The 13696-nt window shown below is 42.3% G+C and overlaps 1 long non-coding RNA gene across 1 annotated transcript in view; it reads right to left on the bottom strand.

Annotated features, from left to right (window-relative positions):
* LOC138359855 (uncharacterized) overlaps window positions 1–11132 on the bottom strand; it is a 50388-nt gene extending 39256 nt beyond the window's left edge. The window contains exons 1-2 of the long non-coding RNA XR_011226085.1: window positions 11059–11132; window positions 4906–4958 (exon numbers count right to left, since the gene is read on the bottom strand). This is a non-coding gene — a long non-coding RNA (uncharacterized lncRNA). The remainder of the gene's footprint in view (window positions 1–4905; window positions 4959–11058) is intronic.
* Window positions 11133–13696: the final 2564 nt, after the last annotated feature.

Raw genomic sequence — 13696 nt, 5'->3', positions numbered from 1 at the left:
CACACACACACACAACAAACACTTGACACAGACGAAACACTCGAGACACAGGACACGACACAGGGGCAATAACGACACACTTGCCAGTGAAATCAGACCTCAAGAGCCGGATATTGTCCCTCAGGAAGAAAGTATTTTGTGTTGAGATCGTAAGTCCATTGTGTTGTGTTGTGTTGTAGAGGAGTGTTGTGCTGTAGAGGAGTTTTATGTTGAGTTGTAAAGGTGTTTCTCTCTCTCTCTCTCTCTCTCTCTCTCTCTCTCTCTCTCTCTCTCTCTCTCTCTCTCTCTCTCTCTCTCTCTCTCTCTCTCTCTCTCTCTCTCTCTCTCTTTCTCTCTCTCTCTTTTCTTCGCGTTATCTTAACTCTTCCTACCTTCTTAGCTTTCTTTCTTCTGAACTTCCTCTCTTTCCCTCTTCCCACCTCTCTCTCTCCTTCCATTTTCTCTTTCTCCCTAATTTCTACCTTCCCTCTCCCCCTCCTTTTCTTTCTTTCTATCTACTCATATTCATTACTTCCTTCCTATCTTGTTCCTCTTGCGGCTGATAATGTGGAAAAGACAGTGAAGTAAAAATTGTTGCAAACGTTACTAAATTAGACACCTTCCAATGTGGTGGGTCGGTCACGGCCATGTATGGTGATAGTGGAGCTCTGTATGGCGTGGCAAGAGCTCTGTATGGTGTGGCAAGAGCTCTGTATGGTGTGGCAGCTCTGTATGATGTGGCAGGAGCTCTGCATGGTGATACAGGAGCTCTGTATGGTGTGGCAAGAGCTCTGTATGGTGTGGAGAATGTGGGAAGGGAGCCCTTGAGCTAGTAGGAAGGATATTGTTTGCCTCGTGTCTAACATCTGAGTCGAGTTGTGAAGTGGGATGGAAAAGGCTTGTGGTGCGTGGGAGAGGAGTGCCATCATATCCCCCTTCTTACCTCTCACACAACACTTCCAGAAAAATGCACCACAACCCTTGGAGGAATGAAAAAAACAGAGATGATATATGATCCCAACATACAAGATACTAAGGGGAACAGGTGGAAAATACAGTAGCCTATATGAGGAAAAGTGGGATATGAGTACATAGGGAGAATAAGGAAACATTAGTGAGTTAGGGAAATGATTTCAATGAAAGAATTAATAATAATTAATAATGAATTAATGAATTAATAAGATTAATACCAGGAAAATTATATTCTAACACAACAAGCACAGGTTATATTCTAACACAACAGGCACAGGTTATATTCTTACACAACAGGCACAGGTTATATTCTAACACAACAAGCACAGGTTATATTCTAACACAACAAGCACAGGTTATATTCTTACACAACAGGCACAGGTTATATTCTAACACAACAAGCACAGGTTATATTCTAACACAACAAGCACAGGTTATATTCTTACACAACAAGCACAGGTTATATTCTAACACAACAAGCACAGGTTATATTCTTACACAACAAGCACAGGTTATATTCTAACACAACAAGCACAGGTTATATTCTTACACAACAAGCACAGGTTATATTCTAACACAACAGGCACAGGTTATATTCTTACACAACAAGCACAGGTTATATTCTAACACAACAAGCACAGGTTATATTCTTACACAACAAGCACAGGTTATATTCTAACACAACAAGCACAGGTTATATTCTTACACAACAAGCACAGGTTATATTCTAACCCATCAAGCACAACAAGGCTAGTAGGTCTCCCTACCTAGCCTTCAGGGTTAGATATAAGTACAGTTAGATAAGTACCAGTGCCAAAGGGCTTCATAACACCATGAAGATAAAGGCGGTTTGAGTGTTGGTGCTGTAGTGGACTAACTTCTAAAGAAGTTAGAAGACTCTCTCAGAAGACCGGTCTGAGCCGAACGGTCTGAGCCGAATGGTCTGGACCGAACGAACAAAAATCATAACTCATGCACTTGTACCCAGGGCGACATCACAGTTCGATATTGACTTAGCGTGGCTAACCAGATGTCAAAATTACCTTGGCTGACTCGATGGCTACCGCGCGGTGCCCGGGTCGCCCCTTTCTCTGACTAATTTCCTCAGCTGAAGACACTGGTTAATCAGATAATAGGAGAAAAATCACTGGTAAGGCTAACAATCAGAAGACAAGGCTAAGAAAGCATAAGATCAGAAGAGCCTTAATATCAAAGAGAGAGAGCAAAAATCAGAATTCACGCAAATCAGATAACTTATATGACAAAAAACACAAACAACCGAATGGCAATCAGAGGCGAACAGAACGAAGGCAACTTTGATAATCAGACCAACTTAAAGGTGCGATCAGGATTCACTCGACGGCTCAGGTTGCTAATCCATTACAATAATTGGGTCTTATATACTAGTGGATCCCCTGGATTATTGGAAGAGAGGGGGTGGTGGAGAGAATGAGAAGAGAGGGAGGGAGAACTGGAGGAATGAGAAGGAAATAGGAAACTGGGAATGGAAGGGGGTAGAGGAGGACGGGAATGAGAGAGGACAAGAGAGAGAGAGAGAGAGAGAGAGAGAGAGAGAGAGAGAGAGAGAGAGAGAGAGAGAGAGAGAGAGAGAGAGAGAGAGAGAGAGAGAGAGAGAGAGAGGGAGAGAGAGAGAGAGAGAGAGAGACAGAGACAGAGACAGAGACACAGAACACTGCCTTATCACCAAATACAAGTCAAATTAGCCACACTTTAGCTCCTTAACTTGTGAATGCATAATAAACTCGGTTAAGAGCGAGAAACACAAGATAAGATAATCTACTAACCACTCCTGTGGCATTTAAAACAAGACTGGTGTACACAATTGTTCAATTACACATGAAGTAGTGAAGAAGCTTCCTGAGATTTGCATATTCATCCATATTCATACAGTAATTATATTCTAGTATTATTATTCATTTTATTTTAGTAATATAAAGGTCATTATTGCTTTTATTAATGATTATTTTTAATACTAATTATATTATTATTAATTTTCGGGACTTTTACTTTAAAGATCATCATTTATTTTCTAGTAAATGTGTGGAGGGAGGCTTATGTAGGTACTGATAAACATGGACTTACTTAAGTACTTACAAACAAGGACTTAGTTACTTAGACATTCATAGATTTACAGATATATTTATGATAGTGTTTGGTTTATGTATTACTGTGTATAAAGTGGCCAAATTTAGGGTTGTATGCTTCATACACACTGTAGGGGAAGGTCTCCTGGGCATTTGTGTATGCATACTCAATTAGGTGACTATACAGGAATATATGTATACGTAATTCATACATACGGTGACTATGCACCGTGAAGTCATCTTGTAAGTGCAATGTCATGCATGTATATACAAGGCTTATGGGACACTCATACAACTTATGTATACCAAGTTAAGCTCGTGTATATTCACTTCATACATGGATATACATTTGTATACATGGAATTACGATACCGTCCAACTTTCTCTCCCTGCCGCTTTCTCTCTCAGTTCCCACTCCACTCTCTCTCTTTCTCTCCATCCCTCCCTCTCTCCCTCCTTTCCCTCCATCCTCCTCTACCTTCGTCTCTCCTTCTCTACCTCCCTCTCTCCCTCCCAAGCCATATAGCCCTACATAAATATCTGCGTCTCCCGGATACTGCTCAGTTTCATAGTCTCTTCGCATCTCTTTATTTCCTCCAAAAAAGTAGCTAATTTCCTCATGACTTTGCATCAGCAGTATCGCAGATTCCCTCCCTTCTCCCTCTCTCACCCCTCCCCTTTCCTTCCCCTTTCCTTTCTCAGCTGAATACCAAGTAAACTCACGCAAGTTTACTCAGCTAGCCCTCATGTACATATTTATTTCAGTATATGTATCAGAATACATGTGCAACTCTGAGGGCCTCAGGAGAACAACACTGAGGGCCTCAGGAGAACAACACTGAGGGCCTCAGGAGAACAACAACACACCCTTGAGTCAAATCTAACCCCCACACACAGAAAGACCAATGCAGCCACAACATAGCAAACATTGCACTCAGCTAAACTCCATATAGATTCCACTAAATCATTCCTCTCTTCTGCACTGATGCATCCCCCCCCCCCTCACACCTCATACTTCATCCTCCTCTCTTCCCTCTTCATCAACACTCCCCCCTCTTCATTCCCTTGCTTCTTGCCTCTTAATATTCCTTGCTTTTCATTCATCCTCCTGATTCTTCATTCCCTCCACCTCCCTCATCCCCCCTTCATGTACTCCCTGGTTCTGTCTCCCCCTCCCTTCACTTTTCCCCCTCCTCCTTCCCCCTCTTCAGTGATCAGGGTCGCCTGACAGCAGGTAATGATCTACTGTCAGTCTCCACCCCCACTAATGCTGATGTTTTGCCTTACCCGCCTGTCTATTGGCTGTCACCGAGCTGTCACGCAGAGGCTGTCACGCAGAGGCTGTCACGCAGAGGCTGTCACGCAGACGCTGTCACGAAGCTGTCACGCAGACGCTGACACGAAGAGGTGTAAGGCAAGAGGAAGGTTTTAAGTGTAGGGGAAGGACTTCGAAGGAGGTAAGAAATGTAGGGTAGGAGCACAGGGGGAATGTTAGAGAGGGGGAAGGAAGGAAGGAGGAAGAGGGGTATAGGAAAGGGGAAGAGGATTAGGAAGTATAAGGGAGAAGAATGTAGGTGGAATGGGGTAAGTGAGCAACCTTCTTCTTCCTAGTTCAGTGGTTGGTAAAGCAATAAGTCTCGTATCTTTCAGTCAGCGCTCAAATCCCAGCATTTAGTCTACCACACAGCCCAAACACTTAGTCTATCACATATCCTTTGTAAGGGTTATATAGTCATAATGTACTCGTGTACTTTCTCCTGATCACTACCTTCACCTCGCTGGTTGCTTAGTTCTCAACTACCGTGTAGTTATCTCAACTAAGCAAGAACACTTAACACTTAACACTTACATCAACAGTGACTGCCGCCTGCAAGTGCTGCTACTCACTTATCGTCTCCTGGGCTGTGAAAAGATGGAAAAAAATGGACTATTAAGTGATCAAGATAGAGACTAAAATATCTTTATCTACATGTAAGATTTAAGGTGCAATATGTCTTTTATAAGATGTAATAGATCTTATATAAGAGCAAATATAAGAATATTTATAAGACCATTAGATGGGGGTATCCGGCGGTGCTCGGGTCTATTTATTTTCCCCCATCCCCCCTTTTACTCTTCCTTCCTCTTCCTCTAGGAATAGGAAATCGTATAATATTATAAGACAAGCTTGGAAAATATAGTTAATCCTGTCATCTTTTGTTCTGTCATATTTTAGTAATCCTGTCATAGAACTCAATCAAATTTGACAGGCATGTCATTCCCTTTCTAAATCCAGGTTGTCCTTTCGAACTTTACACATAATACTTGTCAGTGACACCTGTCTGTAATGTAGTGCATTTCTGTCCCTTTATCTTTTTTTAATGCGGAGAGTACATTTACCCTATTACAGAATTCTGAGAGCTTTCCTGTCTTGATTGTTTTATGGAAGATTTTAGATAGTGGGTGCCGGTACTTCTACAGCCACCTGTAGCAGCCATAGTGAGAATAAGTCTTGTGCCAATTCAATTGTGCCAATTTTGTATACCATTGTGCCTACTCTCTTTCTAAGCACCAACAAGAACTTCTTGGTCTTGGTCTGTCTTTTGCTACTTCCCCTGGCCCACGCTGTGGCATTGATCTCATTACTTCCTTTGACAGGTTTGTCAATTCTAACTCTAGTACTCTTTCGGACCTGTCTGCCTTTAGAGGGGCCCTTATCCCCGTTCTTGACACCTTGTTTTCTAAAAAAATCACCACCTTCCTCGTCGCTTCCATCTTGTGCCAATGTTTCTGCCTCATCTAGTTCATCCAGGTGTGTGTTTTTAAGACATCTGCTAAAGTGACGACAGTGTAATCCATTGTTTCTTCTAGTCTATCATCTCGCAATCTTTACTCCACGTTGGTTGTATTGTAAAGATCTCTTGAAATCTGGTGAATGTCAACTGGTGTATGATAAGTCATATAAGTCCAATCGATAACAAAAACGTTTTGTATACCATAACAACTGGCGGAAGGCCTACAAGCACATCATTTTGAGTGATCACACAAACACAATTCTGAAACCCATGAACAACAACAAAAGCACGTAATATTAGGAAGAGCATCTGGACAAAACTATGAGAATGATGACAAATAACTTTTAAAGTTTAGATACAAAATATTGAGCGAAGCAGGAACTGACAAACGCTCTGACTGGAGGTAATAGAGATGTGGGGGGGGGTGAGGAGGGCGTAGGGGGGGAGTGTGTGTAGAGGCAGGAAACAAGGTAAACATTACTGCATTAGATGCGCTGGTGCTGCCACCTAGCGTTAGAGTGCACCATTTGAGGTAAACAAAAATCCATCTCCGGTAATTATTTTTCCCAGGAAGCTGCTTTATTCACCGGTGAAGCTCCTGGGAAACATAATTGTCGGTGCTGGATGGCCACAACACCTAAATTAATTGAACCTCCGTTTTCTTTGATTTTTATAATGGTAAAATACTCAGTTGATCATTCTCAGCGCCGCAGCTCGTGTGAGGGTTCCAGTTCCCTCGTTTGTACCCCTTTTGGCTTCTCTTATCAACTCCATTCTATCTTCCTCCGTGCTTCAACCCATCGCTACACCTCCAGCAAAGTGTACTGGCAAAATGTTCACCACTTTTTGTCAGGTTCAAGAGATATTTACCTCCTCATCAACTACATCAGCTTTAAAAATAAAATCCTGTTTCACTTTTGCCTAGATTGCTCAATGCCAGGATTTATCCAGCATTTAAGAAACCATCTACGAAGCCTGTGCATCTTTTAACAATCACTGGTGGTTCTTTTGACATATATTAAACAGTTTATCAGCTCATAGGCACTACGAGGTTGTTTATAACCATAATAACCTTGGGTTGTGATAGTTTCCAAGCTCGTAAAATGTTTATTAAATGTAAACAAAGTCCCCATAATCGTTCGAAGATGTACAGGTTTCGTAAATAGGTGCGTAAATGTTTGGTGAATACTGGCCTTACCCCTCGTATCTAGGGGGGTCCATTTCGGTATTAAGAACCTCTATGTGGGCCTGTTAAGCAAGCCGTATCATCGTACCACCTTTCAAAAAATTCATAAGAATTATTAGGATTTCAAAATAATCCCTTAACCATTTACAATAATTAATTGAGCGGTCTCTTAACCTTTTACAATAAATAATTGATGCAGTTCAGGACAAATCTGATGCTCTGGTTAGTCCACTTGACATTATCTCTAAGTCCCCCCACACCCTCCCCCCCTCCCTATCACCCCCCTACCCACCACACCCTTCCCCCCATCTCACCTACCCCCTCCCAACACCCACCTACCGCCCCCCCCTCAACACGTAAGCCCCCTGTACAAAGATTAATTCCAATTAATTAAATAGATTATTGAACAATTAAAATAGAAAGGGATTCTGAAACTACACAAATGTTGTTATATTTTTGAAGTGTAGGATAAAGTCCCACCTACACTCCCCCTTCCACCAACACCCCTTCACACTCCCCTTCCACCGTCACCATCACCTCTTCACACCCCCCCCTTCCACCCCGCTACCAAAACCCCCTCCCGAACGCCTCACCCCCCACCTAAACTTAATCATCCTACTCTTTACTAAAACGAGAGGCCTATCTTCCCTTTCCTTCCTCTCTTTTTCCCTTCCCATTTACCCATTTTACCTTCTTCCACATTCGCCTTCCCTCCCCCTCTTTACTCAACTTTCCTCCTCCTCCTCCTCCTCCTCCTCAGTAGTCCCCCCCCCCCGCCCCATCTCCCCATTTAACACAAGCAGTAAACAAGGGCACCATTGAAGCTTGGACAAAGACAATCTCGTCCCTTATCGGTGTTTGGCTCCGGTGGGTGTTTGGGGGTCTGGCCTGTCGCCGGACTGTTTGTTTCGCTGTTTGTCCCGTGTTTGTTTATAGCCACTCACGCCGGGGAATGTGTGTGTGTGTGTGTGTGTGTGTGTGTGTGTGTGTGTGTGTGTGTGTGTGTGTGTGTGTGTGTGTGTGTGTGTGTGTGTTCCAAATGTCCCTTCGAACAATGTTTGATCTCCGATAGATTCCTCGTGTCTGTGTGCGCTTGCCTGTATGTCTGTTTGTCCTCATACCCGTTTGTGCTTGCGGCGTTTGAGTTCCAGCTCCTTGATTCCGCCTCTCAACCTCCGGTCTAGCGCTATGAGTGACACAGGATGAGTGACGCTGCCCAATAAACTCACCTTTCGGGGCAAAATACAAAACAGAATAAATCCTATCTGTGCGCAGAACAACTACTGAATCCCGTCTTAATATTACAATAACACACTAACATTTTTAAGTAAGGCTGAAGAAGCTACCATAAACGCCTTCAATCCAAAACAGTAATAAACGAAAAATAAAGTACCTATTGGTCCATACGAGCCGGATATAGTCTTTACGTCCACGTCTGAAACAATCTGGCTGTCCCAGGAAGAGACAAAATGTGGAAAGGAGCATCAGAAGATGGGATGGGACGCGTGGAAGAGACGTTTGGAGGTAGCAGAAGATAGAAGAGAAAGGGGGATATGGGGCCTGGAAGGGAAAGGGGAATTATCAGTGGGGGGGAAAGCGCCAAGTCATTACGACTATATAGCACTGAGGAGGGTTCAATGGGGCCTGGAAAAGGAGCTGAGAAAGGGGAGATAATCAGAAGGGAAGGAAGGAAGGGGAAGGAAGGAAGAGGGAGGGAGGAAGGGCAGCCATGCACATTGGTTGATGAGGACAGATACACACAACCTCCTTCAGGACTGTATAACCCGCCCAGCCTCCGGCATAAGGGCGTGTGAGGGCGTGGGCGTGTGTGGGGGCGTGTGTGAGGGCGTGGGGGCGTGTGTGTGGGCGTGTACGGTCCTCAGAGTTACAACCACCCCCTCCCTTCCCCCCCCCCTTCCCCAATGTCATACTACAAGGGTCAAAGTTTTAACGACCGCCGCCAACCCCGGAATCATAATTAACTACCCAACAGCCTCTATGTCGACCGAAATTGCTCTTCCAGTCATTAAGGCCACACACACAATACTCTCAGTAATTACGAAAAATTTCGTTAACTGCGCCAATTATTAGTTTAACGAACATTGCGCAGCTGATCGTCATTAGAATAATAACGAAAAATAGTTTATATTAATGTATATTTGAGTAAACTTTATTATCATGGTAAACCAGTTCCATAGTAAATCAGTATCATGGTAAACTAGAATCAAGGTAAACCAGTATTATGCAGAGAATAGGTTTAGGACCCCCCCCCCTTCAAGTGCCTTGTGCTGCCAGCCTCCAAGGTAAACTAAGCACCCGAGTGCCTTAATTATCCCCACCAGCAGCAAGGTAAACCAAATGACACTCCACGAACACCACGTCATCTCACAGCACAAATCAGAGTTTATATATCCATTTTGCGACACGTTCATGGAAAATACCTTTCATCAGGAGCAGGTAAACCACCACCACTACTAGCTAACTACCTAGCCTAGTGCTATGAAGACAATGACATCACATGTAAGACAGAACTAGCAAGCTAGTACATCGAAGTCAAGACGCTGACGTCACAAGCGCCTCAAGATGATTGGACGGTCGTGAAACTATAGTTTGGAGACAAACTTTGTTTTTTTCCTCCCAGGACGGTGTATGGAAAGCCGCCCCGAAGGGCAGTAAAGGCACCGACGAGGGCACGTGGAACTCAGGGACCAACACTTCACCTTGTTAAAACTAGGGAAAAAAATGTGACACTGAAAAAATGAAAACAAAGCAGTATGGTGAATGAGACTTTTGTGTGTGTGTGTGTGTGTGTGTGTGTGTGTGTGTGTGTGTGTGTGTGTGTGTGTGTGTGTGTGTGTGTGTGTGTGTGTGTGTGTGTAAGCTTGCAGCAATCCCAGAATTACAAAAGTTAGAAACATCCCCTACAAAAAAAAATCACAACTTGCTATAACAACATTATAGCAAGTAGAGTTATGAGCATAGGTAATAATAATAAAAATAATAATGAGAAAATCTGTAGGAGCCGTAATGAGGACTCGAACCCATGCGGTGCGTAGTCCAAAGCACAATGAGTATATTTCCTCATTGATACATCACGTTAGTGTAATTACTCTCTGAATAATAATAATAACAATTAATATAATTACTTTCTTCATTATAATATTGTTATAATAAAATTATTATAATTAAGAGATGCGTTGCAATTATATTTAGCGAGGATAATTCGAGTATAATTTGTATGCAGGTGTATAATTTAAATATTCATATATTAGATTAATTAATGATATGTTAATTGATATAATTATATATTGATTTATATTATCATATACTTATTTAGGTTAAGTGATATTAGTCGTATATTTCATTCACACAGCGAGGTATACTCCAGCTTCTCGGTGTATATATATACACTGAGAGTTTACTTGTACAATGTTCAGCACTATAAAGTATACTTAGCGGTTGATGAGCCTCTTGTTGTTGGTCTTAATAAACCTTCCATAGGTTTAACAAGGGGTTGAGCCCAAGAAGAAACCAGTTAGTTTCAAGAGAGATCCCCGCCAACCTGTGTTCCAGGTGTCTTGTTGTCTAACAAGGTCTCTAATTAGTATAATCGCTAATTATCGTAGTCACTTGACCTGATTATAGGCGGGAACAGCTTTCGCATATCCGAAGTGGACTTCAGTTTGTGTGAGCTTACGTACCGAGAATGGGTCGTACCGAGGACTGGTCGTACTGAAAACGGCTCGTACGTAAATACCCTGAATAGCTAGGATAAAAAAAAGTCTGTTTTCGTACGACTTTTGTATAATCTCTGCGGAGGACGGTCTATACCTATCCCCTCTCTTCTCTAGCCCAAGGGGGAATTTGTGACTTCTCAGCGAAGCCTCAAAGGAGAGATTCACAAGGGAACTTCAAAAGCGAACCTCACAATGGAACGTCAAAAAAATAGAAAGAAAACAAATCATAAAAATGGGGGTCATCCCCCCCCACACTCCTAATTCCAAAAGTTCCTTTCACAAATCCCAAATTGGTTCTGACATACCAATAGGTTCGCAGTAGGGCTCATCCAGTCTTGCTGCCCCGGACCGGGCCGGTCTGGTGCGGTCCGTAGCCAGGTCCGCCAGGAACTAGCTATAAGCATTATGTCAACAAAAACATTGTCACGTGTATCGTGACATCATGATCGAGCTAACCAATGGGATGCGTCAATAGATAGTGACGTCATGCTTTTAATGACGACATGCACCAGATAACCAATGGGATGTTTCAGTAGTGACGTCATGCTTTTAGTGACGACATGCACCAGCTAATCAGGGCGGCTGTGTCAACAATCAGTGACGTCACACGCGGGTGATTCCACTGCCGCTGCCCGATGATTGAACGACCGTTCGACAGTGGCCGGAACGACACAATGGTCGGGACGAGAGACTGGCCAGAACGACAGGGTGGCCGGGACCAGAGACAGTGACAAAGACAAAACTTTGTAAAATACGACAAAAAATTCACTTCGGGAAATTTTCTTGCTTGTTTTCTCTCCCAGGACGATGAACGGAAAGCCGCATGCGGCCTTGTTACCACTAGGAAACAAATTTGAAAACTTTCAACAGGATGAAAAACAAATTAAATGAATTGTATATGAGTTTTGAATGTTGTCCCCCCCAAAAAAAAAAATGTATAATTAACAAAAACTAATTAGAAAAGGAAACTAATACAAAAAATACAATCATGAAAATTGGCAATACTGGAATTAACGAATTCATAAATTTTTACATGCTGTTCATTCAAAACAGGAATTTTCTCAATTATAAATTAATATTATAATATATTAGCACATTGTGCAGTCTTAGGTTACGTTAGGTCAGGTGTTTAGGTTCTGTTGGCGATTATTTGTATTTGTAGTACGTGGGTGAAGCATTTACAGCGTTGTGGTTCGAACGAAATTCGTCAGTGAAGCACTTGTTCCGGAAGTGTTCGAACGTCAGCAGTAAGTGAGTCAACTCGTTCTCGCATACAAAGATCCAAGTTCGTTAATCCAACCGCCTAACCCCCTGTTTATGAGTGAAAAGCAGTTTACACACGACTCACAACTGATAACGTCCGAACACTTCCGGAACAAGCACTTTGCTCACGTCCTCTGTTCGAACCACAATTCTGTAACTGCTTCACCCACGTTCTTCAAATAGAAATAATCGCCAACAAAACCTAAACAACTAACCTAACCTAACCTACGCCTAACTATACATCGAATATTTATGTATAATATTAATTTAAATATGAGAACAAACCAATTTTGAACAATGTTAAAATTGATGAATGCGTCTGAGGGAGGATGGCCGCTGCTTTAAACAGCCTAGTGTGAGAACGGGTTGTGTGAGTCGTGTGTAAAACCCTTTTTCATTCATAAACAGGGGGTTTGGCCGGTGCATGGAATCACTTTTGGGTCATTGTTTGGAGGAGGGATTTTTCACTCATAAACAAGGGGGGTTTGGTGGCTGAATGGACTTTGTTTATGAGGACGGCTGAACAATTTGGGAACCAAAGTTCAATTCCCGGGCTACCCATGTTTCCTTTCACCTACTGCTCTGTTCACCTAGCAGTAAGGAACCTACAAGGTGAATAATGTTCACTAAACAAAGAATAACAAAAAAAGAATACATAATAAAGGAATAACAAGATTATAAAAGGAAAAATGAGAACAAAGGCTGACAGATAAAAACGTCGGAAGTGAAAAAACGTAGCAGTAAAGTCTGGACAAAATAAAGGGACAATTGGAAGAGTGATAACTCGAAATTGGAGAAAAGTTGTAAGAAAACTCCAACCGCGACCCAAGTTTCGGCAGGAGAAGGTGGGAGGGAGAACCAGGAAGAGGGTGGGAGAGAAGGAGGGAAGGAAGGAAGGAAGGAAGGAAGGAAGGAAGGAAGGAAGGAAGGAAGGAAGGAAGGAAGGAAGGAAGGAAGGAAGGAAGGAAGGAAATTGAGAAAAGAAGGAGGGGGAAGGATGATTTGAAAGTGATAAACGCCTGCCCACACACACACACATATACACACACGCACGCACACACACACACACACACACACACACACACACACACACACACACACACACACACACACACACACATAATCTACTTACATAATGCAGATCTAAATAAAATAATTAAAGACATAAGAGGATCTTGAGATAAACTTAAGAGACAATCTCAGGCGTCGCCATGCTATACTCCCTGGACGAGGCTAAGGATCTGTTAGCTATCCTCAAGTTTGATCCAAATCAGGTGAGTTAAGGGTCATTGAGCTCACTCCAGATCAGGTAAGTAAAGGGTCATCGAGCTCACTTCAGATCAGGTAAGTAAAGGGTCATTGAGCTCACTCCAGATCAGACAGGTTAAGGGTCATTGAGCTCACTTCAGATCAGGTAAGTTAAGGGTCATTGAGCTCACCAATAATCAGGTAAATACTGAAAAGATAATGACAGTAACAGAGAAAACAATCAAGATGAGGAATTAAGAAAATTTTCCAAAAAAACTGAAAATTAGAATTTGAAGAGTATAGAAGGAATTCTTAAGTTAGATTTTGAAGACGTTTTTCGGAATCAACATAATTCCAAGATATATTTTAATGAAATAAAGAAATATATGGAAACGATGTAAATTTACATCTGAACAAGTTTAGATTTAGTAA

The sequence above is a fragment of the Procambarus clarkii genome, chromosome 93 (assembly GCF_040958095.1).
Source record: "Procambarus clarkii isolate CNS0578487 chromosome 93, FALCON_Pclarkii_2.0, whole genome shotgun sequence".
Classification (NCBI taxonomy): domain Eukaryota; kingdom Metazoa; phylum Arthropoda; class Malacostraca; order Decapoda; family Cambaridae; genus Procambarus; species Procambarus clarkii.
Note: the sequence above shows the minus strand (reverse complement) of the source record. Positions and strands in the feature narration are given on the sequence as shown.